We start from the raw sequence: 27,882 nt of genomic DNA, 5'->3' as shown, positions 1-27,882 counted from the left end.
AAGACTTGGAGAACTAACACTACACCACCACCTAGGTTCCAGAATGGCCACTGGGTGGCAAACACATGGACAGATTTATATAACACTGCCAAGTCTTTGAAAACTGAACTAATATTGGGACCACAGTCCAGAAAAGGTAAGTTAAAATATAAAACCTGAACTTTACCAGGATGATTACTTGCTAAAACAGAAATGTCAATATTCACCAAAGGATTTAAACAAGACTCAGAATCTCATAACATTATATCCAAGATGTCCAGATATAATCCAATATTATGTGACACATAAAGAACCAAGAAAATGTCAATTCACATGAGAAAGGGCCAATGCTAAAATTAGATATGTTGAAATTATTTGGCAAAACGTTAAAACAGCTAATGTAAAAATGGTATAGTAATCAAGTCTGAGAATTCTTGAAACAAATGGAAAAATAGAAATCCTCAGCATTTAAAATAGAAAACATAAAAAAGGAAATGTTAGAATTAAACTTAAATTTTTTAAACACTTAAATTAAACATGTTTTAAATGCAAAATTTAAAAAAGACACTTACTGGATGGCCTAAATAGCACTATGAAAATTACAGAGGAATGAGTCAATTTACATGAAAATCATCCAATCTGAGTAACTGAGGAAAAAATAATTTAAGAAATTAAGCAGATTCCAGTCGTCTATGGAATAGTAACGAAAGGTCCAACATTTGTGTCATTAGAGTTTTCAGGGAAGAGGAAGCATGTGATACTGAAAAATAATGAAGTGGCTTAAAAGTGCCCAAATTTGGTGAAGGACATAAACTTGCAAATTCAAGAATTTTGGAATCCCACAAAATAGACTCAAAGAAACCCGTACCTAGACACTTGTACATCACAATCACTGCTGAAATTTAAGGATAAAGAAAACTTGAAAGAAGTCAGAGAAAACTGCATTATCTATTAAATGACGGTGAATTTGGCACCAGAAACCATGGACATTGTCAAGTGCTGAAAAAAATCTCACTCTCAATCCAAAATTCTATATTCAGTGAAAATATCCTTCAGAATGGAGGTAAAATAAAGATGTTCTCAGATGAAAGAAAATTCTCAGATGAAAGGGTTTATTAACATCAGAGCTGCTCTAAAACAATTGCTAAATGAAGTTCTTCAACAAGAAAAAAATATACTAGAAGGAAATTTGGTACATCAGAAATGAAGGAAGGACAAGAAAAAATTTAAAAAGTAAATATACTGAGGTAATTTTCTCTTAGCTCTTTAAAATGTTTAATTATTGAAAAAAAATAATGATTTTTGATGAAAATCTTTGTGTAGTAGATATAATGTGAAAGAAAACTCTACCATAGAGAATGAAGGGCAAATGAAAGTATTTGAAGGATGGTGAGACGTCCACATTCAAAGTGTAGTAATAAAGTATTGAATCTAAGTGAATGTAAAATGGCTGTGTATGCATATTACAACACTTAGAGCAGTCACTAAAAAAAGCTATGCAAAAAGAAATAGTTTAAAATGATGTACATAAATTACAAAAGAATGTTAAAAAAAGGTTCATACAATCCAAAAGAAGTCAGAAAAAGGAAACAGAAAAATAAAAATTAGAATAGGCAGAAAACAATAAAAAATCATGGACTTGAATCAAAACATAACAATAACCCATTAATTATAAATATCTTAAACACCAAAATTAAAAGACAGAGACTGTTAAAATGAATGTGTTAGTCAGGGTTCTCCATAAAAACAACCAATGGGAGATGATATTTATGTACTTATTATTTATAAGAACGGGATTATGTGATTACAGAGGCTGACAAGTTCTAGTATCTGTAGGCAGCAAAGTCAACAGCAAGAGAATCGGGAGATCCAATGGTATGTAGTTCCAGTCTGAATTATGAAGGCCTGAGAACCAGGAAAGTTGATGATGTAGCTCCAATGGAAAAGTCAGTAGACTTGAGACATAGCAAGAGCCAATATTTCAGTCTGATGCGGGGTGAGGGGAGCGAGGAGAGATAGCATTAGGAGATATACCTAATGTAAATGACGAGTTAACTGGTGCAGCACACCAACATGGCACATGTATGCATATGTAACAAACCTGCGTGTTATGCACCTGTCCCCTAAAACTTAAAGTATAATAATAACAAAAAAAAAAAAAAGAAAATGCATGATTTTTTCACTTAAAAAAAAAATTCAGTTTGAATCCAGTGTTTCAGTTTGAGTCTAAAAGCAAGAAAAAAACAATGTCTCAGCTTGAGGGCCGTCAGGCAACAGGTGTTTCCACTTTTTGTTTTATTTAGACCTTTAACTGACAGTATGTGGCCCACCCACACATTAGGGAGGGTAATCTGCTTTACTCAGTTTACCAATTCATATTTTAATCTCATTCAGAATCTCTCTTAAAGACAGAACAATGTTTTACTAAATATATGGGCACCCTGTGGTTCAGTCAAGTTGACATGTAAATGTAATCACCAACATTCTACCTTTATTAACCAGACTCATAAGCAGCTCCTTAAACCATCCTTAATATCTAGCTAAAGGCAATAACAAGGTAATAATTCTGTCATGAAACAACTGTCCTGTATACAACTAAGCATACACTAAACATTTCCCCAAAATAGGAAATGAGGTACTTCTCCTTGGTATCCAATAACTTATATGCTATGGCATAAAATTAACATCATTAGATACTATGTTATAAAGGCAATATATCTCATGTCACATGAAAAGAGAATAGGACAGGGAAAAATATTTTGTGTGAATGTGTGTGTTTAGAAAAACACACACAGACACATTCATGACAAAATACAAAGAAAATACTCATGATGACAATTATAGTTCTTGCATCTGTAACTGGTCACATGGTTGTAGCTGGTATTATCATTATCTTCTTCTGCTACCCATTTTGCATTTCCTTTGGTTTCAGCAAACACCTCAGCTGGCTGTGGTTCTGTATCTCGTGCTACAGGTACAGGTGTGTGATGGTTAATATTAAGTGTCAACTTGATTGGATTGAAGGAAGTAAAGTATTGTTTCTGGGTGTATCTGGGTGTTTCCGGGTGTTGCCAGAAGAGATTAACATTTGAGTCAGTGGACTGGGAGAGAAAGACCCACCCTCAGAAAGACCCACCCAGTGGGTGGGTACCATCCAGCTGGCTGCCAGCATGGCTAGAAAAAGAGGCAGAAGAAGGTGGAAGGAGCTGACTTGCTGAATCTTCTGGCCTTCATCTTTTTCCTGTGCTGGAATTTTCCTGTACTTCACATTCAGACTCCACGTTCTTCAGCTTTTGGACTCTTGGACTTACACCAGTGGTTTGTCAGGGGCTCTCAGGCCTCCAGCCACAGACTGAAGGCTGCACTGTCAGCTTCCCTACTTTTGAGGTTTGGGGACTCGGACTGAGCCACTACTGGCTTCGTAGCTTCTCAGCATGCATACAGCCTATTGTGAGACTTCACCTCGTGATCGTGTGAGTCAAGTCTCCTTAATAAACTCCCATTCATATATACATATATCCTGTTAGTTCTGTCCCTCAAGAGAACCCTGACTAATACAAGGTGTTAGGGTGACCCAAACATTTATTACTGAAGGATTTTGCTAATTAGTAATTCTGCCAACATAGGGTTGTTGTAGTTTCCCATTGACCTTAATCACAGGGCATGGTAATACTAAGAGATACCCTAGGAATCTCCTGTATTCCGGACATGCTCTTCTTTACCTCCATTGTGGAGTAGTAGTCCAGTTTCCCCTTGATTGTTTAGATCAATCACCCAAGTCAACATCATAACTCCCTTCTTATCCAGTTGACTCAGAAGCAGAATTGTCATGTTGGCCTAGGGGACAGTCTTAGCTTCCAGTTCCATTGACTTATCGTTGTGTCTTCTGGTGGAATCATTCCTCCTTCTGAAATTAAGATCTCTAGACCAGCAGAGCATATAATGTCATGGGAATAGAAAGCAAAAGTTTTATTGGTGGGTCAATAGGGATAGTGGTGAGTGGTACCACCCCAAATTTCACCCCTTGATTCTTAGACCCATGAAATCTGGCTATGGGAGAAACAGTATCATATATTGAATGCTGATTCAGAACATATACAGCCTTCTGGAGAATATTTCCCTGGCCCTTCAAGATTTTTTCTCCTAGTTGGCACTGAAAATTGTTCTTCCAAAACGCATTCTAATATTCTATCAAATAGGCTGCTTCAGGAAGGTGGGGAACATGGTAAGTTAGTGAATTCAATGAGCATGGGCCCATTGCCACACTTCTTTTCCTGTGAGGTGAGTTCCTTGATCAGAAGCAACACTGTTTGAAATAACATGAATAAGACATTCTGTAAATCTATGGATGGTAGTTTTGGCAGAAGCACTACCTATAGGGAGGACAAATCTGTATCCAGAGTGTCTATCCCATTGAGAGCAAAGTGCTTCCTCTTTCGTGACGGAAGTGGTCCAGCACAGTGAGGAAGCTGTCACCAGGAAGCTGGTGAATCATTCAGAAGAATGGTGTCATATCTGGGATTCAGGGTTGGTTTCTGCCGGTAGCAGATTGGGCACTCAGCAGTTGCCATAGACATGTTGGCATTGGTTAATAAAACTTCATGTTGCTGAGCCTATGCATAACCTCCATCCTTGCCATCATAGCCACTTTTTTTGGCGAGCTCATTATGCAATGATAGGGACGGCTGTAAAAAGAGAATAACTAGTATCCAGAAAACAGGCCATCCTACCCACTTGACCCTCCGTTGACATTCATATGGAACACAAAAATCTTGATGTTTTTTGCCCATTCAAAGAGGTCTATCCACATAACTCTTCCCAAAATCTCCTTGTTACCAATTTTCCAATCATGTTTCTTTCAAGTTCCTAATTATTTTCCAACTAAACCATTGACCATAGCCCATAAATTGGCATGTAATTGCACCCCTGACCATTTCTTTTTCCAAGCAAAGTTAACAACCAGGAGCACTGCTCAAAGTTCTGCATACTTAGAGGATTTCCCTTCATCACTGTCCTTCAGGAATGTCCTCAAAAGGGGCTACAGTGTTGCAGCTGTCCCCTTTCTGGTGGAGTATGCTTATCATGCAGAGCCATCTGTAAACCAGACCCAAGTATTCTCTTTCACTCTCTGTTTATCTTAGGGAACTCCCCCATGAGGCAATAGGTACAGGCTGGGAGAGAGAAGATAGCTTAGAAGAGGGGAGAACAATAGACATTTAGGTCAATTCTTTGAGTAACTTGTGCTTTCAGGGTCTCTTTGGGCCCTATGTTATATATACCACTTCCATTTGGCAGTGAAGTGTTGGTGTTGCTGTACATGCCCAACTTAAGGCTTGGTGGGCCATATAACACACAGTTTATGATGGGCAGCTCAGGCCAATGGTACCTTGGTGGGCCATGGTTGAAAGTTTAGTCTCTATTAAGGCACAGTAGCAGGCCCAAAGTTGTTCTTAAAATGAGAGTATTTATCTGTAGAGAATAGCAGAGTTTTGCTCCAAAAACCTAAGGACGTATGCCATGATTTACCTGTAGGCACGTGCCAAAGACTACAAATAACATTCTTACCTGCCACAGCCACTGCAAGCACCATTGGCTCTGCTGGCTCCTTGGCCCAATTAAAACCCTTCAGCAATACATGGGAGAGGAAAAGAAAAAGAAAAGACATACAGAAAAGATCACTGAGCAGAGCAGCATACCTGAAACATTTGGAGCTGTCTAGGAACAAAGAAAGGGGGAATATCAGTATCAGTCATGTGCAGAGCACCACTGTAGTCTCCAGGGGCCTGCTCTGTAAAGGACAATAGCACTTTTTTTTTTTTTTTTTTTTTTTTGCCTCTAGGTAACCAACAGCCATCCTAGACATGGATCCTTTGAGGAGGGAGATGTCCCTCCTCAAAGATGCCTCCTGTCCCCCTTCTCAAGAAGCAGCCAATCTTGTGCCAACTCAGAGCAAGGGTCATCCCTCCCAACCTAAATGCACTCCATTGACTCCAGAGCTGCAGCTGCTCCACCTGTGTCCACACTCCAGGTCTCAGCTCTGCAGTTGCTCTGTGCTTGCCAGTGTTTCAGACCCCAACTCTGTGGCTACACTGCATATGCTCACACATCAGACTTGGAGACACTGCTCGTATGGGCTAGTCTGCACCCTGCACACACCAATACAGCAGTTGGGGTGCCAGCACTCCAGACACTGGTGCCACTACTGCCCTGGACCCCCAAATCATAGTCCTTCCATGCATGCCTGTCCTTCAGAACTCAGCGCCATGGCCACTCCCCAGGTGTTGTGCATTAGACTGGTGCAAGCATGCTTTCAAGCCAGAACCAGTGCCAAGAGGGATTCCCTTGGCCATGACTTTCCTATTGGAGGAAAAATAGGTCAGTGAGATCCCAGAACCCTTTGCATTGAAAATTTCAACATCTTTCACCATCCTTTGCCATTGAAAATTTCCAGCATCCTTCACCACCAATGAGGACATACACAGAGTTGGCTGCTGGGGCTCCTTGAAATATTTGCCAACACTGACTTTACCTGACAGGGCTATACTGAGACTATGCTGCCGTGTCCTTACTGGAGTGAGAACAATCACAACATTCTCAGCTTGTGTCTTTGCACCCACCTATAAGGGAAGGTCATCCCCAGCTGAAAAGAGTCTGCAAAATCTAGAAAAGTAATTGCTTCAATAAATTAACAGACATAAACACAAGGCAACAAGGAATATGAAAAACTAAGGAAACATATCATTACCAAAGGAATACAATAATTTCCCAGTAACTGACCCATCAAAAATGGAAATCTACAAACTGTCTGACAAAGAATTTAAAATAATCGTTTTAAGAAAGCGGGGTGAACTTCAAGATAACAGAATGATACCATTTAACAAAAGCAGAAAAGCAATAAGTGAAACAAAAGTCTTTTTAATAGAGAAGTTGAAATTCTATTAAAAAAAGAAATCTGGAGCTGAAGAACACAATGAATGAAATAAAAAATGCAATAGAGAACAACAACATGAGAACTTATCAAGTAGACAAAATAATCTGAAAACACAACGACATGCTACCAATGGAGAAAAATGAACAAACAGAATAAAAAGAGCTTACATGGATTGTAAGACAGCATCTAGACAGCTATCTTTCTCATTACAGGAGTCTAAGAAGGAGAAAAGAAAAAGAAAGGGACACAAAATTATTTAAAGAAATACCCCAAATCTGAGGAAAGACATAAGTATCCTGGTACAGGAGGCTCTAAGAACTCCAATAAAATGCAATCCAAAGTAAACCATGCCAAGAAATATTGTAATCAAATTGTCAAAATTGAAAGACAAGGAGACACTCATGAAAGCAGCAAGAGAAAAAAAATTCTCACAAGCAAGTCATCACATATAAGACTGGCAGCTGATTTCTCAGCAGATTTTGCAGCCCAGGAGAGACTGGGTTGATATACTCCAAGTACAACAAGAAAAAAATATGCATATATGTAAATAGAAAAATTCTGGAAAAATTGCTAAAAGATGTATACATCATAATGTTTTACTATATATACTTCTGTACCATTTTACTTTTCTACAATAAGCATGTAACTACTTAATTAAAACTAAAAAATAAACAGAAAATATAAACATTTCTAAAAAAATTTGCCAACCAGGAATAGTTCATGGAGAAAAGATGTCTTTAAGGAATGAAAAATTGATAAAGGCTTTCACAAACAAATGAAAGCTCAGGGAGTTTGTATCACTAGACCTATCTTACAAGAAATACTAACTAAAGTTCTTCAAGCTGAAACACAAGGAATCTCATTAGTAATAAGAAAATTCATAATAATATAAGAATTACTGGTAAAGTAAGTACATTATCAAGTTCAGAATACTGTAAAACTTAAGAGTGTCATGTAAATAACATATCTCTAAAAGAAAGGTTAAAGAACAAAACTATTAATATAAGTGTATCTACAATAATTTTTAAGGAATACACAATACAAAATAATTTTAATTGTGACATCAAAAAGATAAAATGTGGGTAAAGGTAGTAAAAGTATAGTTTTGTATATGAATGAACTTATCAGCTTAAATAATGTGTCATAATTATAATAAGTTTTACGTAGGCTTTAAGGTGAGCAGAAAGCAAAAATGTATAGGAGATCTAAAAAAATATAAAGAGGAAGGAATCAAAGCATACAACTACAGAAAATCATCAAACCACAAAGAAAGACATCAGGAGTGGAAGAAAGGAACAAAGGATCAGCAAAATAGTCAGAAAATAAACCAAATGGCAATCATAAGTACTTATCTATCAATAATTACCCTGATTACAAATGTACTAAATTATCCAATTAAAAGACATAGAGTGGTTGAATACATTAAAAAAAAAAAAAAAAAAAACAGGACCCAGGACTCAAATATAACAGACTGAAATAAGTGTGTTATAGGCAACATATATTTGGGTCCTGTTTACTGACATATATAGATTGAAAGTGAAGGTATAAACAAAGATATTCTATGTAAATGAAAACCAAAAGACAGCGGGAGTAGCTATACTTAGATAAAATAGACTTTAATTCAAACCTATAAAAAGAGACAAAAAATATTATTATCTAAAGGTAAAGGAATAACTTCATAAAGACGATATAACAATTATAAATACACATGTGCTATACATCAGAATACCTAAATATATAAAGCAAATATTAATAGGTCTGAAGAGAGAGACTGTAATATAATAGTACAGAACTTCAATATCCTACTTTTGATAATCAATGTATCATTCAGTCAGAAAATCAATAAGGAAACTCTAGATTTAAACTACACTTTAGATCAAATGGACTTAACAGACATATACGAACATTTCATTCAACAGCAAAAGAGAATACTCATTTTTCTCCAGTGCCAAAAATCAAAAACAAAATTCTCTAGTATAGAGCATATTTTAGGCAACAAAACAAAACTTAACAAATTTATGATTGAAATAATATAAAGTGTGTTTTCTGACTACTCTGATAAGAAACTAGAGATCAATAAGAAGAGGCATTTTGGAAAATTCAGAAACACATGAAAATTAAATAACATACTCTCGATCAGCCAAATGATTCAAGAAGAAATTAAAAAGTAAATTTTAAAAATATATCTTGAGACAAATGAAAACAGGGACACAACACACCAAAATGTATAGGATGCAGCAAGAGCAGTTCTAAGAGAGGAGGATTATAGCAGTAAATTCCTGCATCAAAAAAAGAAGAAATTCATCAAGCAAATAACCTAACAGTACTTCTCAAGAAACTAGAAGAATAAAAACAAGTTAAGCTCAAAGTTAGCAGTAGGGAGAATATATGAAGTATCAGAGCAGAAATAAGCAAAACAGAGACTAGAAAAATGAAAAAGATGAAATAAACGGAGTTTATTTTTAATGGATAAACAAAATCAACAAACTTTTAGCTGGATTAAGAAAAAAAGAGAATTACTGCATTAAATCAGAAATTAAAGAGGAGGCATTACAACTGATACCTGAAAAACAAATCATAGCAGACAGCTATAAACTATTTTATACCAATTTACTTTATAACCTAGAAAAATTGATATATTTCTGGATGCATACAACCTACCAAGACTGAGTTATGAAGAAACAGAAAATTTGAACAGAGCAATAAAGAGTAAGGACATTGAATCAGTAAACAAACACCTCTCAACAAAGTAAATGAAGTTCAGGAACTACTGGCTTCACTAGTGAATACTACCAAACATTTAAGGAAGAATTAATACCAATCCTTTTCAAACTCTACTAAAATAATTGAAGAAGGGCAATTTTCAAATTAATGAGGTCCTTATCACTGTGCTATCCAAAGCCAGACAAGGACACTGCAAGAAAAAATAAATTACAGGCCAATATTCCTTATGAACTGAGGTAGCTTTTCTCTATTCCTAACTTGAGGAGATTTTACCACACTTGAGTGTTAAATTTTACAAGTCCTTTTGCTTAATAATTGTATTTAAAAATCGAATTGCTTTAGCTTGCTGGTAGGGTAAATCACATTGCTAATGTTTTTAAATGTTGAAGAAGACTTGCATATCTGTAATAAATTCCATGTGGTCATGATGTATACTCTTAAAACTACATTGCTGGAATTCATTTACTGATACTGTATTAAGGATTTTTGTGTATAAATTCATGAGCTATATTTGCCCATAGTTTTTCTCATTTGAACTGTCTTTGTCTGGTTTTGAATCAAGGTAACATAATCCTCATAAAATGAGTTGGGGAAATATTCACTCTTCTATTTTCTTAAAGATATTGTGTAAACTTTTTGTTAATTATTATTTACTGTTTGAATTCTGCAGTAAATTACTCTGGACTTGAAGATTTCTTTTCCTGCAGTTTAAAAATTATGTGTCCATGTTCATTTTCTTTAATGATTACTAGATGGTTCGGGTTGTCTATTCCATCTCGGTTGATTTTGGTAGTTTACGGGTTTTGAGAAATTGATACATTTCTTTTAACTTGTCAAACTCATAAGCATAAAATTATTCATATTTTTCTATTATCCTTTAAATGATTGCAGAAATATCCAATATGGTATTCCTGATAATGTTTATTTTTGTTTTCTATTTTTTCCTTATATTGCAATAGGTTTATCAATTTTATTGATTTTTTTAAGCATTAGCGTGTTATTCATTGATGTTCTCCATTGTCTTTCTATTTTCAATGTCATTAATTTCTGTTATTTCCCTTCTTCTGTCACTTTTGGTTTTATTTTGTTCTTTTTCTAGTTTCTTGAGGTGGGGACTTAGATTAGTGACTTGGAAACTGCCTCTTTCATAGTGGCAACATTTAGTGCTGTAATTCTTTCAACACGGCTTTGGGTGCATTCTGCATATTTTGATATTTTGTATTTTCATTTTCATTTAGCTCTATGTATTTTCTATTTATTGCTTCTGAGAATTTGTCTTTTGTCAGTGATATATTTAGAAGTCTGTAATTTAATTTCCAAATGTTTGGAGATTTTTCATTTGTCTTTCTGTTACTGATTTCTAGTAGACTGCTTTATGATCAGAGAAAATATGCTGCATGATTTCAATTATTTTAAATTTGCTGGGGGTTGTTTTATAATCCAGGATTTGATTCATCTTGTGGAACATTCCAGTGTCACTGAAAAAAAACAAAAAAAGATGTATCATCCTGTTGCTTGATTCTGTTGTTTAGTTCTTCTATATTTCCGCTAATTTTTGTTTAGTATCTCTAATTGTTGAGAATTAGATGTTGAAGTCCTTAAACATGTTGATGGATTTGTCTATTTGTCCTTTCAACTCTTAGTTTTTGCTTAGTGTATTTTGAGGCTCCGTTGTGTGTGTGTATGTATGTATATATTTTTAATAATTTATTTCTATTTTTCCTTTTACTATAATAATAATCTCTCTTTTTTCTGTAGAGATATTCTTTGTTTTGAATTTATTTTATTCTGACATTAATATGTCACTTTTCCATTTCTAAATATTGTTTATATAATCAGTTCTTTTATTTTCAGTGTATATGTGCTGTTATATCTAAAGTGAGCTTTCTGTAGGAACACTTGAATATGTTTCAGTTTCTTTTATTCGTTCTATCAATTTCTGCCATATGATAGGTTTTGTATGTTAAAGCTAAATCAGTCTTATTTTCACTTACTTTTTATTTATTTCCTTTTTTATTTTTTGTCTCTCTTTCTACCTACTTATCTACCTGTGGGTTGCATGGATATTTGTTCTAATTGTATTTTAACTTCTAATGTTTTGATTCTTCATATAGTTTTCTTACTAATTGTAGGAGTCAGCGTTCTTTAGAGAAACAGCATATGTGTGTGTATAAAAATGGTAGAAGCAAAAATTATAAAACCATATGAAATGGTACTGTAGAAGAAATACTTAACATAATTGTATTTTTTATAAGGAGAAGGTAAGCTAATATTTCTAAATTTCACTAAAAGTGGTAAAATGCTGATACCAGTAGACTATCATAAATTACATATGAACATTTTAATACCTACAGCAACATACCAACACCTAGTATTCTGCCTAATTTTATTAATATTTGTCGACATGGCTAGGCCACATTACTGAGATATTTGGTCAAACTCTTCTGGATAATACTGAAAAGGTATGTTTTTAGATGAGGTTAATGTTTAAATCAGTAAACTTTGGGTGAAACAATTTCCCCCATCATGTGAGTGGGCCTCATTCATTTTGTTGAAGGCCATAAGAAAAAGACTGCCCCTCCCACAAAAAGAGGGAATTCATTAAGCTGACTGCCTTTACACTCCAGCTGAAACATTAACTCTTTCCTGGGTCTCTAGCCTGCTTCTGGACTACCCTCCAGGTTTTGGACCTGCCAGTCTCCACAATCAGGTGAGCCAATTCTTTAACATAATTTCATAACATAAATCTTAGTCTCTAGCATTCTCTCTCTCCTCTCTCTCTCTATTTATATACATCTATATTTATATATAGATAGATAGAGAAATTGATATATATTTGATATATAGAGAAATTGATATATATAGTATGTGTTTATATATATGTAAAGAGAGAGGGACGAGAGAGAGATGAGATGTTGAAGTCCTTAAACATGTTGGTGGATTTGTCTATTTGTCCTTTCAACTCTTAGTTTTTGTTTACTGTATTTTGAGGCTCTGTTGTGTGCATTTGTGTATGCACACATTTTTAATAATAATTGTTTGTATTTTTTCTTTTACTGTTATATAACCTGTCCTTTTTTTTCTATAGGGATATTCTTTGTTTTGAATTTACTTTATTCTTACATTAATAGGTCACTTTTTCAATTTTAATTATTGTTTATATAATCAGTTCTTTTATTTTCAGTGTATATGTGCTGTTGTATCTAAAGTGTTGTATCTATCTTTTGTTGTAATCCCACAGGTTCCTGAAGCTCTGCTCATTTATTTTTTTCATTTTATTTTCTCTCTGGTGTTCAGGCTGGCTAATTTATATTGTTCTACAGTCTGATTCACTGATTCTTTCCTCTCTCCTCTCTATTCTGCTCTTCAGTCTATCCAATGAGTTTGTTTTAAATTCATACATATATATGCATGAATATGTGTATAAAATTTATACTTTTTTATATATATATATATATAGAGAGAGAGAGAGGTGCTTCAACTGGAGTCTGAAGACAGTCTTTTTGACGGATTCCCTCTTTTTTGGGGGATGTAAGTCTTTTTCTTAAGGTCTTCAACTAACTGAATGAGGCCCACTCACATTATGGAGGGAAATCTGTTTCACTCAAAGTTTGTTGATTTAAATGTTAACCTCATCTGAAAACATACCGTTTCAGTATTATCCAGAAGAGTTTGACCAAATATCTCAGTAGCATGGCCTCGTCAAGTTGACAAATAAAATTAGCCAGAAGACAAGTTGCTGTAGGTATTTAAATATACATAGGTAATTTGCCAGAGTCTACCTGTATCAATGTTTTTTCACTTTGAGCAAAGTTTAGAAACATTACCTTACCTTCTCCATATAAAAAATATAATTGGATTAAGCATTTCTTCTGCATACATTGAATATAATTCAATGACCAATATCAGATGTTTTCATAATTTCTGTTTCTACTATTAAATATAATTTAAGTAACCTACAAGAAGAAAGATACTATATTTATACTCCCATTTTTACACATTTTAATGTAATTCTTTCCTTTCTGAACTTTTAAGACTATTTTATTATCCTGTTTTTTCTCTCTAAAGAGCTTAACTATTTTTAAGAGCAAGTTTGTTAGCAATAAATTACCTTAGTTTTTCTTCATCTGACAATGTCTTTATTCATGTTTACCAGTTATAGAATTTGTGGTTTACGGTTTTTTTTTCCAGCATTTAAAATAAAGTAAACCACTCTCTTCTTACCTCCAATGATTCAGATGAGAAATCCACTGCCGTTTGAATTAGTGTTTCCTTATAAAAAGTTATGTGACACTTTCAAGAGTTTGAGACCAGCCTGACCAACATGGAGAAACCCTGTATGCACTAAAAATACAAAATTAGCCCAGTGTGGCGGTGCTTGCCTGTAATCCCAGTTACTTGGAAAGCTGAGGCAGGAGAATTGCTTGAACCCAGAAGGTGGAGGTTGTGGTGAGCCGAGATCACACCATTGCACTCCCCCCACCCCCACTGCAAAAAAAGATATGTGACATTTTTTCCTCTGGTTGTTTCAAGATTTTATTTTTGCCATTAGTTTTAAAAAGTTTAATTATGATGTGTCTTGGTGTGGATTTCCTTGGGCTTACCCTGCTTCTTTTTTTTTTTTTTTTTTGCAGTCTTGAATTCATAGGTTAACCTTTTTTTATTGTTGTTAAGTTTGGAAAAGCCATTGTTTCTATGAAATAAAACCATATTTCCTCTAATTCTTTTTTAGTCCTACTCTGCTGCTCCTTTTCTGAAGTTCTGAGGATACAAGCGTTCTATCTTTTGTTGTAATCCCACAAGTTCCTGAAGCTCTGCTCATTTTTCTTTTTCATTTTATTTTATCTCTGGTGTTCAGACTGGCTAATTTATATTGTTCTATGGTCTGGTTCACTGATTCTTTCCTCTCCCCTCTCTATTCTGCTCTTGAGCCCATCCAATGAGTTTTTTTTTTTTGTTTGATTTTGTGGTTTTTTAAAATTCTGTTATGGTATTTGAATTCTAAAATTTCCATTTGCTTCTTCTTTACATCTTCTATTTACTTGCTCAGACAGTCTATTTTTCACTTCTTTGAATTACGTATTTTCTCTTTAAAGAATAGCAGACCCTTGTTAACATTGTTTTGTTCAACATTATTTCATTATAACATTGATGAGTATATTCGTCAGCGTTCTCTAGAGGGACAGAACTAATAGGATAAATGTACATATGAAGGGGAGTTTATTAAGGAGTGTTGACTTACATGATCACAAGGTGAAGTCCCACAATAGGCCATCTGCAAGCTGAGAAGCCAGGAAGTCAGTCTGGGTCCCAAACCGCAAAAGTAGGGAAGCTGGCAGTGCAGCCTTCAGTCTGTAGCCAAAGGCCCCAGACTCCCTGGTAAACCACTGGTTTAAGTCCAAAGGTCCCAAAGCTGAAGAACTTGGAGTCTGATATTCAAGGGGGGGGAAAAATTGATTCCAAGCTGGGATCAGTGTCTCTGCAGAGTCTACATGTTCTTCCCCTGTCTGTGTCTGTGTTCTCTGGGTATTCTGGGTTTTCTCACATCCCCGATAGGTTCAGGTTAGCTTCATGGGTGTGTCTCAATGGCCCTTGTCTGAGCAAGTGTAGGTGTGTGTGAGTGAACCCTGAAATGGCATGGCGTCCTGTTCAGGGTTGGTTCCTGCCCTGCACTCTGAGCTGCCTGGATGGGCTGTCATCATCCATGACCTTGAACTGAAATAACTGCACAAATAATGATCTTACTTTTTTTATTAATCTGTCTTCACTGTATGTATTACTCACATTTATTTCAATGTTTAGTATTTGGAGCCTTTTGTTCTTTACTTAGAAGTTTGGTGATACTTTTGTGACCAGAAATATACTGTAGAAACAAGTCTCATATTAACTAACTTATAGTAAAATTGGTTTTGTTATAAGTTGTTTTGTTGTGCTAAAGTCAAAGTTTCCAAGAGCCTGTTGACAATGTTTTGTGAAGACTCACTATATTTTTATGATGTGCTTAACATTTTTGTCAGAAAATTCTAACATCTGTGTCACCTCTTTTTTGACTGTCTTTTCTCATTCTGATTGAGATATTACCGGTTCTTAGTATAATGAGTTATTTTCAATTGAGACCTGGACATGTTTGAGTTTTATAAGATTCTGCATCTTTTATAAATCTTATTTCTTATCAGACCTTGTATAACTTGCTCTGGTGGGTGAAGAGGTGTGGGGGATAAGTACCGCCTTGTACTGACAGGTAGGGCGGAAGTTTAGGTTAATTATGACCTCACAGGGATGAAGTCCCAGGTCCCCACTTGGCCTCAGAGACAGGGTTGGAGGCCTTGTTATAGCCCTCTGAGAGTGGAAGTCTAGGGTCTCCACTCAGCCTTTCCTGTCAGAGGTGGAGGGAGTAGTCACAGTGTTTATGTTGGTACTTCGCAGTAGTAGAGTGGCTATTGTTTGCAAATTTCCTGTGATGTAAAGCAAAGCTATCATTTCCTTTGGTTAAAGAAAGGAAGATTTACTTCGGAATAATTTACTTCGGAATAATTTTCTTCTTTGACTGTCAGCATCTGTAGGTTGCCAGCTTCTCCAGCACCTATTCTGGGATACGTGAAGCAAAAAGAAAACCCAATAAACTCACAGTTCTTTTCATTCCTTTGGTCTTAAGATTCAAGCTATTTGTATTCTTCTATTTTTCAGAGTTATCCTTTGCTTGTTTCAAATGTAATGTCCAGAGTTTTAGTTGTACTTAGTTAGAGTAACAGGAAACCTGTTGATTCTATCCTATGCTCCTCTTCCCATTTTGACAATGGTGCAAAACAATTCAATTCGGATGGATATTGTTTTCAATCAATGCCATTGGAATCACTGCAAATCCATATTTTAAAAATGGAATGCTGACCTAACCCTCACACATAAAGTAAAAATTTACATCTAAATTTAAAATATAGGACCATACAACTTCTAGAGGAAATACAGAAGAAAATCTCTGTAACCTGTTGTAAGGCAGAAAGTACACACACATGATACAAAATGCATAATCTAAAATGAATTTGATAAACTGAACTCAACCAAATTTTAAAAAATGCTTTGTTAAAGACACTGTTAACAGACCAAAAAACTTAGCATCAGAACTGTTAAAAATTTTGCAAATTACACATCCAACAAAGGACTTCTAGTAAGAATAAGTATTTGAAGACACAAAATGTAACAATAGACAACCAGTTTATAAAGATGGCAAATAACGACATGAAAAGATGCTCAATATCATTAATCATTAGGGAAATGCAAATTAAAGTCATGATGATGCACCACTGTTCATATATTGGAATAGCTAAAACTTAAAATATTAATTGCATTAAGTGTTGCCAAGAATGTGGAGAAACCGAAACTCTCATACATTTTACATTCCTGGTGGGAATGTAAAATTATATAACTACCTTACAAAATAGTCTGGCAATTTCTTGAAATGTTAGGTAGACATCTATTATATTAATATGATCCAGCTATTATTCCTAGCTAATTATTTCCAAGTAATTTTCCAAGATAAATAAAAGATATGTATACATAGACTTGTACTTAAATGTTTGTAGCAACTGTATTTGTAATAGCCAAAAAAAAGAAGTGACCTGTGTGTGTATCAATAGGTTAATGGCTTGATAAGTTGTAGTATCTCTATACAATGAAACACTAATTGGCAGAAAAAGAAATGAATTTTTTACGTACTTACCAATATGAATGAATCTCAAAATCATTATTTTGAATGAATGAACCCAGACAAAAGAGAGTACATATGCTGCCATCCCATTTGCATAAAATTTAGAAAATGTAAAATTATCTATATGACAGAAAATAGGTAAGTGATTAACTAGAGATAGGGTGGGGAGGTTGAGGAGGGAGGGATTACAAAGGGGTGATTGATATGTTCGTCATTTTGAACGTGTTGGTAGTTTCATTGGCATATGCATTTGTCAAAACTTATCAAATCACACTCCCTACATATATGAAATTTATATGTCAATTATGCCTGAACAAAGATGTTTAAAAGAGTCACAAGACACCAACATATTTTAAATCAATGATATCTAAAACAAAGAATACCAATGAAAAGAATATTAGTTAAAAAAATTTCTCAACGTATTTCACCTATTTTCCAAAAATGTAGTCATGAAAAAGTTATCAAATGATTCCATAAATAACAAATAACTATGTTTTAAGTTCAATAGAGAAAGGTAGCCTTTGCAACAAATATTTGGATTTCCATGTAAACAATAAAAAGAAACTCAATCTGTACTTCATGCTACACATAAACATGAACTCAAATTTATTCATAGATCTAAAAATATAAAACTTTAATTACTTTAGAAGAAAAAGTAGGGGAAAACCTTTGAGCTAGGCAAAGATTTCTCAAATATGACTCTGCTCTGTTTTAAATGTATGTGTCCTTCCCAAATTCATATGTTGGAACCCAATACCTATTGTGATAGTGTTAAGAAGTGGGGCCTTTGAGGAAGTGATTAAGTCACGAGCTCTCCATTCTCTTGAATGAGATTAGTGCTCGTGTAAAAGATGTTGAAACTCCTAGCTCCTTTTGCTTTTACCACACGAAGACTCAGCAAGTAGGACCTCATCAGACACTGACTCTGTTGACATCTTACTCTTAGACTTCCCAGTTTCCAGAACTGCTCTTTCTAAATTACGCAGTCTAATGTGTTTTGTTATAGTAGCAAAAATGGTCCAAGGCAGGCCGAAGTGGGCAGATCACAAGGTCAGGAGATCGAGACCATCCTGGCTAACATGGTGAAACCCCGTCTCTGCTAAAAATACAAAAAGTTAGCCAGGCATGGTTGTGGGCACCTGTAGTCTCAGTTACTCGGGAGGCTGAGGCAGGAGAATGGCGTGAACCCGGGAAGCAGAGCTTGCAGTGAGCCAAGATCCCGCCACTGCACTCCAGCCTGGGCAACAGAGTGAGACTCCATCTCAAAAAAAAAAAAAAAAAAAAAAGTCCAAGGCAGGCAGCAAAACAGCACAATTCATTAAAGAAAAAACAATGAATCGTGTTTTATCAAAATTAAAATCTCCTAATCATTGAAAACACTGTTAATAAAATTAAACTACAAGCCATACTGTATTGTATGGTATAACTTGTAGATATACACTCTCACCTGAACACACTCAGGATTATTGTTTTATGTATCACACAGACACCCCATAAATTTAATTCATTTGGCAATTAGCGTTATTGTTTTTACATAATTTTGGCAATAATCAGTATTCCTTAGAGAGTGTTGGCTTTAAACAGTCTTGGAGTTCTTATACAAATCAACATACAGCTGGCTATAAATACCTGCTTGATCCCACTTTACAGACTGGTCCAAGAGATAAATGTGGAAGTTACTTTCATGAATTTAAGAGTGAAGCCATTCACAAATTACTTCTGCAATTTCCCTCTGGTCTTGCTGCAAAATACAATAAAGACTCTACTAATATATTTCAGTTTTATTTTTAGCCACTAGCTTGTACAAAATGACTGTTCTATTTTGTTTCACTCACTCAAGTTGAGCTGCTTTTTCCTTACATTGCTCCTCTCCTGGCCAAAGATCTTGGCTCTCCTATTCTTAGAAAGCACACACGCACAGACACTCACTCTCTTCAGGCCCCTCCTTCTTTTGGTTCTTCTAATAATACCAAGTCTTCCGCATCTGTCTGCTCAAAACTCTATCTCTATGTTTATTTAGCGAACTGTAGCTCGTCTCCTGGTTGCAGTTGTGATGATTTACGTTACGTATCTCAATTTAAATTAATTTCTCTGTTGTATATTTATCATTAAAACTACCAAACCCAGTCTAACTCATGAACGTAAAATGTCATAGTTTATGACACGTAACATGAAAGAAATTATGAATCTACAGTAATTGAGGAGTACTTTGTAATTTTAATACATGAGTTTAATTGAAGATACTTCATTTTAGGTATCATATGTATAAAAAATTGCTTAAATATACTTTGATGTATATGCAGCCTAAACCAGTGTTTTCTAGGTTACTTATTACTATACTACATATATTAAAATATATTTGTAAAGTACTTTGAATATAAACTCAAAGATGCATTCCTAAAATGTGGAGAATAATTATAGAGGCAAGTCAAATATTTTGAGTTCATTGTGGAAATATTTGAATGAAACTTTTACCCATTTTTAAGGATTATATGGTATTGAGTAGGTGAATTGGGTGCTAACTTTGACATTAAATGAAAGAGAAAAGATTGAAGTAAATTTAAAAAGGGGAAGTCTTCTTTTGTACAGTGAATATTATACTTATCCATGTTGCTCCTTTCTGGAATTTTCTAGGAATATTGTAACTGAAATAGTGTGATGTTTGATAAAGGATGTTCCTGTCACTTAGCTTCCAGCTCTGCAAATATTTCCTGTCCCTGGCGTATGATTTTCTCTTTTAAATCGTGAATGTGGAATGATCTGCAACCACTCCCAGCAGCAGTGACTTCTGGGGCTGTCATAAAGTGTCATCAAACAGGACGGCTATTGGGATGCGTCAAGAACTAAATAAAGACCAGGGACTGAATAAAGCACCTGGACGCAGAAAACTATACATCGTCTCCTTGGCTTCCTTTTTGAAAATTGGCGTATACAGTGTATTTTTAGCAGGGATGGGATGATTTTGCTTAATGCTCGACAGCTGCTCATTAGGCAGATCAGAAAGAGATAAGCAAGATGGCATATTGGTTAAAATTGCAGAGTAGGTGCCAGGAGTACTAGATTTCAAGTCTTGCTTGCTAACCTTGAATGACCTTGAGGACTTATTTTCCCCTTGCTGTTCCCAGCTTTTCTAGGTTTAGAGTTGTGACAAGAACACTTTGCCAACATCTCAATCATGCTACTGAGAATCTGTAAAGTTTTGAGATTCTTGAAGTGACAGATTCCCATTAAAATTGCTGACCATGCAAGATGCCTTTGTGGGTATCCCATTTAGATAAGATCCTCAAGGAAGTATAAAGGCATGCAAGGGATATAAGCATAGAATTGTTGAGAAAATAAAATTTGATTTGCTAAAGTCTATTCTTGTATAGGTTGAAATTATTTTTTAGTAAAACAAGCCTCACTGGTTACCTTGTCATTAAGATTCTATCTTACTTCAACCAAACATAAACGAATGAATATTGAATGAATCTAAACATGAGACGTACAATTAAGCACAAACATGTATTTTGGCTAAATCAGGTAAAAATAGCCAGTTGCAAAGTTCAGTAACTACAATTCAGTGCATTTTCATCTAGTCACTTGTTGCTAGTCAGAATGACGATCTCCTTTTAGGTTGAGATTTCTGAATATAATGAGGCTTCTGCTTGATGATATATATTTCACTTATTTAATAACTGAGGTTAGCAAAAAGTGAGTCAGTTTCAATGTCAGTATTTTAAATTCTTTTTAGTCTTTAATCTGGGTGAGATTCTTTTTCAAGCCCTTGGATTGTAAGATGATATGAAATAATGGCATGAGAACTGCTTATTTCAAAGAAATTACTTCATGTTACACAAAGACAGGAGTTCATAAGACCTGTATTTTTTTTTTTAACAGTGATTACTGCAGTAAATATTTCACTTTCGCCTAGGGTTTTTTGTGTGTGTTTGTGTGTGTGTGTGTGCCTTGTTATACTGATAACATTGGTTTAAGTGTGGAAAAAAAATGTGTAATTTGATTTTAGTTTATTAGCATATAATTTTAAAAATTGCTTTGGCCTCTTTCACATTTTAAAGCCCTAATATTAATATAAATGAGTGATATTAAGAAAATCCTGCAGTGAAAGCATCCTGCAGATATAGCCTTTGTGAAGTCCTCTGTGAAGGACTCTGTTAGCATTGTCACCTAGCCCCAAGGAGGCTGAGCAGCCCACCTTACTGACCGCATGGCCTGCGGAGATGAGGGGAGACAAATGCAGAGTTAGCATTAGCTGTTTTCACAAATAAGTTGCCAATGGTCAGCAGTTGTGATTCCAAGCAGCGCCTGTTGCGAATGTTTGAGATGCTATGGGTTTCTGCCAACACACAGAGTCTGCCTCTGAGTTCCTCAGTGGCTTTCGTGGCCCAGGTATATTTCTGTGGGAAGATAAGGCTCACTGTAGACATTTCCATTAAAATGAGAATGATGGTGACGAATCCACTTCTCTCTAAAGCAGCTATTTTTAGAAAGCCTCCTCAATAAAAACTTAGAGTGTCAAAATGCCCACACGTAACCAGATGCCAACTCTGTAAATTCTTCTCAGGAATAAAGTTCAATTTCCAATATTGTATGAAGACAGAGGAAGAAAGGGGAAAAGAGGTGTATGTGTGATAAGCAATCAATACATAATCAACTAATGATAATGGTGCCTGAGTAGATTGTCATAGCCTGTGAAGAAGGCATAGGTAAAATTCACTTTTTCTTTAACATGAACTCAAGCTGATGTCTAGTACTCAAGTCCAGTGAAAGGAAATGCTTTAAAATTCCTAGCCTGGGGCCAATGGGAGTAGTGGCATATCATGTCATTTACTAAGAACATTTGAGAAAAATAAAACCTGTATTTTTGGCAATCATTTTTTCCCTGGCAGATAAAGTCAATAATCAGTTAATATTTTAGAAAATATTCAAGTTTGCACTAATGTGTTGAGCTTCATCAGATTTTGGTAAACTAATTGTTGCTGCAAAAGTCAGACATTATTATTCTTTTTTTCCACAGAAAAAAAGTCACATAGAATATAAGCCAACATCTTCGTGAAAATCTGGTTATAGCTAACTGCCCAGGGTGAAGGGAGCATAGGTTAAAGGAACTGACTCCTCTCTACCAGATCCAGCTGATTTTTTCCTTTGACACACAACCACTACTCCCTAGGCCACACTTCTCCCGAAAAACTGCTTCCCTCAAAAACAGAGCAAACTGCTTTTTTTCTGAGATAAGCACTGCAATATGTTTGGACTAAAAAACTTTGCTCATCAGAGCGGATGTGACTGGAGTTAACACCTTACCCAGGCTGAGTCAACTTATTGGTTGGCCAGATGTCTGCTGTGTACTCTGAAGTAAGAATTCCATAGAAGAAACACAGAATCTCAGGGAGATGAGATTAATTCTGCTCCCTTTGGGTGTCGGCTGGATTTAGCAACTCTTAACTAATGAATGGCGGCAACGATGAATGACATCAAGCGGTCATGTTTTAAGCAACCCTACTGTGGGGCTCGTGTGGTGGGTACTGGAACCTCCGGTGAGGAGTGGAGGCCTGCCAATAATCGCAGTAGTAAGGTGGGATCAGATTTCCCATCCCTTGCTGAACTTCAAGGAGATTGTAGCATTGGTAGAGAACTCAACTGAAGACTTGTAAAAGACTGCGAGCCACAGCAACCCACACAAGACCCTCCTAGATTCTTGACCTACAGAAATTGTGTGAGGCAATCCATGTTTACGGTTGCAAGATGCTAAGGTAAATTCTGGGATAATTTGCTACACAACAGCAGTTAACTAATGCAATTGATTTCAATAAAAATCATAGCAGGAGCACCATTTTTGCTGCCACATCTACGGGGTTTTTTTTTTTTTTTTTTTTTTGTATTTTTGTTTTTTGTGTGTGTGTGTGTGTATTTTTTTTTTTTTTTTTTTTTTTTTGAGACGGTGTCTCGCCCTGTCGCCCAGGCTGGAGTGCAGTGGCGAGATCTCGACTCACTGCAAGCTCTGTTTCCCGAGTTCACTCCATTCTCCTGCCTCAGCCTCCCGAGTAGCTGGGACTACAGGCGCCCGCCACCATGCCCGGCTAACTTTGTTTTTGTATTTTCAGTAGAGACAGGGTTTCACCGTGTTAGCCAGGATGATCTGAATGTCCTGACCTCGTGATCCGCCCACCTGGGTCTCCCAAAGTGCTGGGATTACAGGCATGAGCCACCGTGCCCAGCCCGGATTGTTTTTTTCTTCCATTTTTTTGAAGGTGTCCCCTCTTCTCAACTTTTAACAATTAGAGTTTCTTACGACTCTGTCCTTGGTCCTCTTCTCTTACTCTGGTCTTTACTGATCTTATTAGCCTATATAACCTCAAATACCAACTAAGGACTTACAGATTCTCATCAGGGTTTCTCCATTTCATCACTATCAACATTCCGGGAGGGTTAATTCTTTGTTTTGAGTAGCTATGATATGCCTCATAGGGTACTTAGTAGTATCCCTGCTCTCTACATTCTAGATGCCAGAAACATCCTCCTCTCTCCCAGCTCTGAAAACCAAAAACATTTCCATGCATTGTCAAGTATTGCTGGGGAGAGGGGCCACTGCTGCCAGCTGAGAATAACTCTTCTAGACCTTCCCTCAGAGATTCAGATCCATAAATCCAGCCACCAATTTAAGATTTAATGAAGGTCGCCTCTGACTTAGTATAATGTTGTAGGCATCTCAAAATCTACGTGCCAAAATGTGAATTCGTAATCTCTATCTCTTCTGCCCAACTCCTGCTGCAACACAGTTACCTTGAGTGTCCTCCCTTAGATGTCTACACCATCTGCCAGTTGCTCCAAGCCTAAAGCCAACATCTTCACCACTGCCAGCAAAACCTTACACATTCCACCACTCACTGTCTTTCCAACTTCATCACACACATCAACTCTGCCCTTTAGTCATGCCTGTGAATTATCTGGTTTTTTTTTTTTTTTTTTTTTGGTTTTAGTTGTTATTTTCAGAGTATTTTTGTACCAGTCTCTTCCCCATGTCACCGGCTTTGCACGTGCCTCTGTTTCTGCCTGGAACATACTCCTTTCCTCTTTACCTTGCCAATTCTAAACCTTCTCTCATGTCTTAGCTGAAATGAGATATCACCTCTTCAGGGAAGCCCTCTCTGATCACCCCAGACTAAGGTTAGTTCCCCAATTACAATCTCAGGCAGGACCTGCCTCTCCTTGTCAACAATTACAACTATTTTGTTTTTGTAACTCTAATTTTAGTATTCTTTCCATCACCAATACTTTTAGCTTCATTGATAAAGGTAACACGTCCACATTCCTTTGCTTCTAGGTAGCTTATACCTAGGTCAGTGCCTGTTAGACACTCAGAAAATATTTGTTAATTAAAAAAAAAAAGCTAAATGAATACACCAAGAGGTACAAGAATTTTGCTATCCACGCTACTGAAGTCTGGAGGTGACCCTACAGGGATTTGTGAGATCCTAAGTATCTCTTTTAACAATTATTTTGTACAGACATCTTTCATTTTATAATTTCGGAAATAAATGCTAACTTTAGGTGTGAGTTTCGCTATTCTTGTAAATGACAAAGAACATGATTAAACAATAAATCATAAAACTGTTATTGGAGTTAATGAACCAACTAGTAAAACTATATTTAACATGAATAGTAATATGTAAATGGAGTGAACTTTTCTTCTGATAACTGTCAAAATACTTCAGTTTTACAAGTGTAAATGGAAAGGCTTTTTTTCCCCCAGTAATTATAATAAAAAGCCACAGGTATATTTCAGTACATTAAAAAATTTATATGTGACTAAAAGTGACACCATAATTAAAATTTAAGAAAAGTGACAGGTATATATGATAAAGTCTTATAATCATCATATTTTAAAATCCTTACAAACTAATCAGAAGAAGACAAATTATTTATTAGAAATAAGGACAAGGAAGAAGAGAGTAAATGAAAAACAGAGATCAATAATAAATTATTTCTGAACGAAAAAAATACTTGAATACTACATCTTGATAGCAAGACATTGGGAAAAACTTATAGATCAAATGATAGAGGACTGTTTAAATAACTGTATCTCTATAAATAAGTTTCTATTTAGAAAATGAAGTTGAGAATATAAATTTATATTTGTTGCCACAGAGTCATGAATATGTTTATAAACATAAGCCCCCACGTGTAATTTTTTCACATAGTTAAATGCAAAAGAGAATGATACCATTTTCATAAAATGTGTGTGTTGTATATATGTACATAGAAACAGGTTAGAAACAACATGTTAGTGTGGGGATCGTGTTTGGGGGATGGACTTCTATTATTATTTAATTCTTCTTGTTTAGGCTTAGTATTGGTCTAAATTGTTTACAAAGAATTTCTTTTAACATCAGAAAAAGCCAGGTTTATTACAGAAAAATAAGCCCCAAATCAACTTTAATTATTTTAGACATATTTTTCAAGAAAACAAAACATATTTTAAGAATTTTATCCTCAAGATTCTGTCTGCTGGAAATGAAATTTGAAAAATAATAAACCTTGCTACCGTATACTTTCCTAAACCTTTCTTCCAAAAGCTCATAAAAACTCTGATACTAGCTTTTAATAATAAAAGTTTGCATTCTTTCTGCAACTATCGATGTTGAATTTAGTATTTTAAACCTTCCTAAAACTCATCCATCACATTAGTAAGGAAAATTGGAATATGCCTTACTATCCCAAATGAAAATTAAAGCCATCTGCTAATTCCGTAACATACCTCACCTAAATGTTTTGCAAAATGTTGCTGTAACTTGAGTAAACACAAAAAAGAAGCAAACACAGCCTCAGACCTTCTTTAATCTTTGGCTGAGGACCATGTGGTGGGGACCATGTCATCAACAGAGGCACAGGGGGCTTCTCCAAAACATAAATTGTCTTGTTTGTCTGTGAATTTCGCTTCAGTTTCATAATGGTTAGCAAATGAGCTGGGCTGCTCCAGCGGGGCAGGGGAAGACTGCCGAAGCACCGTTTTATCTTTCTTTTGCCACAGATTTTATGCTGTGAACCCTAAGGGCCGAATTTAGAAATGTAGATAAACCAGATGTGCTCATAAAATTGAATGCATACCTGTGCTGCCTACCAAAATAAAAACAAAAACAAAAACTGCAAAGTTTCCCATTGCACAATATTCTGATTTCCTAGCGTTGCCTGCTGTAACGGTCCCGGCAGGCAAAGTTGCTTCCCTGTCTTCTGAGCAGGCTGGCAGTATCAGCTTTGAGAATGTTCGTGATGAGGCCTTTGCAAATAAGCACAAGTCGCATTATGTCAACTTCAAATGAAATCATAACACAAAAACAAAACATTCATACATTGATAGAAATTATAGAGCATCAAATGAGATACAAGAATTTTATCTCCTTATTTGTATATTCTTGTCTCCCTGTCTATAAACATATGTTTGCACATGCTGTGTATTGATAGATTAACATATAAAATTACAACATTGCATTTGCAACACTGTAGTTAAGGTTGTCTTCACATTTATATTTCTGAGGTTTTATATCTGAACCGTAAACACTCTCTCTGGGCTGAAACTTGGCATACAGAGCAAAACTAGAAATGTGCTCATTTTTCTCCTGTACAAGAAGAAATTTCACAGAAATGCTTGTATTTTTAAAATCATATTTTTCGTTGACAAAATATTATTTGTAAAGTTGACCTATAGTGATTTGAAGCCGAAAAATGATTAGCGTGTTTTATATCATTGCCTTCATGTTTTACTACATTAGGAAAATGCAATATGTGGTTTTTAATATTATGATAGTTTTAAAATTTTTTTATGATTTTTTGACCTAGAAAAGTCCACTAATGACATCTCGAATTAAATTTTTTTTTTTTAAACAGCAACAACATAAGAAAACTACTTAATTTAGGTAAAATAATTAAACATGGCATTTAACATAACTGACTCAAAGTTATTTTAAGCATTTTAATGATTTTAAGCAAATAAATATGAACACTGCTAAAGTAAATATTCCCAATCAAAAATTTTAAAATATTGTTTTGGAGGAAATGGGTTGATCAGTTTTATCGAGGAGGTTGACGCTATTTTGCAATAAAAAGGGTTCAACATTCTGCTTTGAAATAAATTTTTCAAAAGATTTGCAATCTTGAAACAAAAATTCAAAAGTCAAATGTGTTTATTGGCTGTATGATTTTCTGTACATTATTGAAGTTCTTAGTATTCTCTTAATGGTTCTGAACAATGATTACTTTAACCAGGTTGTTTGTTTGTTTGCATAGACCCTACTTTCATTTGTTAGAAAAACATGTTTTGAAAATTGAATTTCCCTGTAGGAACAATGGGTAAAATACAAGACATATGCTTTTCAAATCACATAGTTTGTTTAATACCTAAAAAATATCTTTAACTCATTTTTCAGTCCTTTCCAACCATTCTCAAAAGACCCTTTCTTTATTGCTTTTTAAATGTTGGAAGTGAGAAAAATATGTATTTTGTGGAATGTGGGAGGCATGTTTATTCACAATTAACTGTGAAGCA

The 27,882-nt window shown here is 35.3% G+C and overlaps 1 long non-coding RNA gene across 2 annotated transcripts in view; it reads left to right on the top strand.

Annotated features, from left to right (window-relative positions):
• Positions 1–27,882, top strand: part of LOC126933944 (uncharacterized) — a 168,448-nt gene that overhangs the window by 107,592 nt on the left and 32,974 nt on the right. Inside the window, exon 5 of one of the 2 annotated variants that reach the window (XR_007718772.1) lies at positions 22,357–23,092. The exons of the other annotated variant lie outside the window; for it this stretch is intronic. This is a non-coding gene — a long non-coding RNA (uncharacterized LOC126933944). The remainder of the gene's footprint in view (positions 1–22,356; positions 23,093–27,882) is intronic. 2 annotated transcript variants of the gene reach the window in all.

The sequence above is a fragment of the Macaca thibetana genome, chromosome 13 (genome assembly GCF_024542745.1).
Source record: "Macaca thibetana thibetana isolate TM-01 chromosome 13, ASM2454274v1, whole genome shotgun sequence".
Classification (NCBI taxonomy): Eukaryota; Metazoa; Chordata; class Mammalia; order Primates; family Cercopithecidae; genus Macaca; species Macaca thibetana.
The sequence above is the reverse complement of the archived record's forward strand: the minus strand, read 5'-3'. Positions and strand labels throughout refer to the sequence as shown.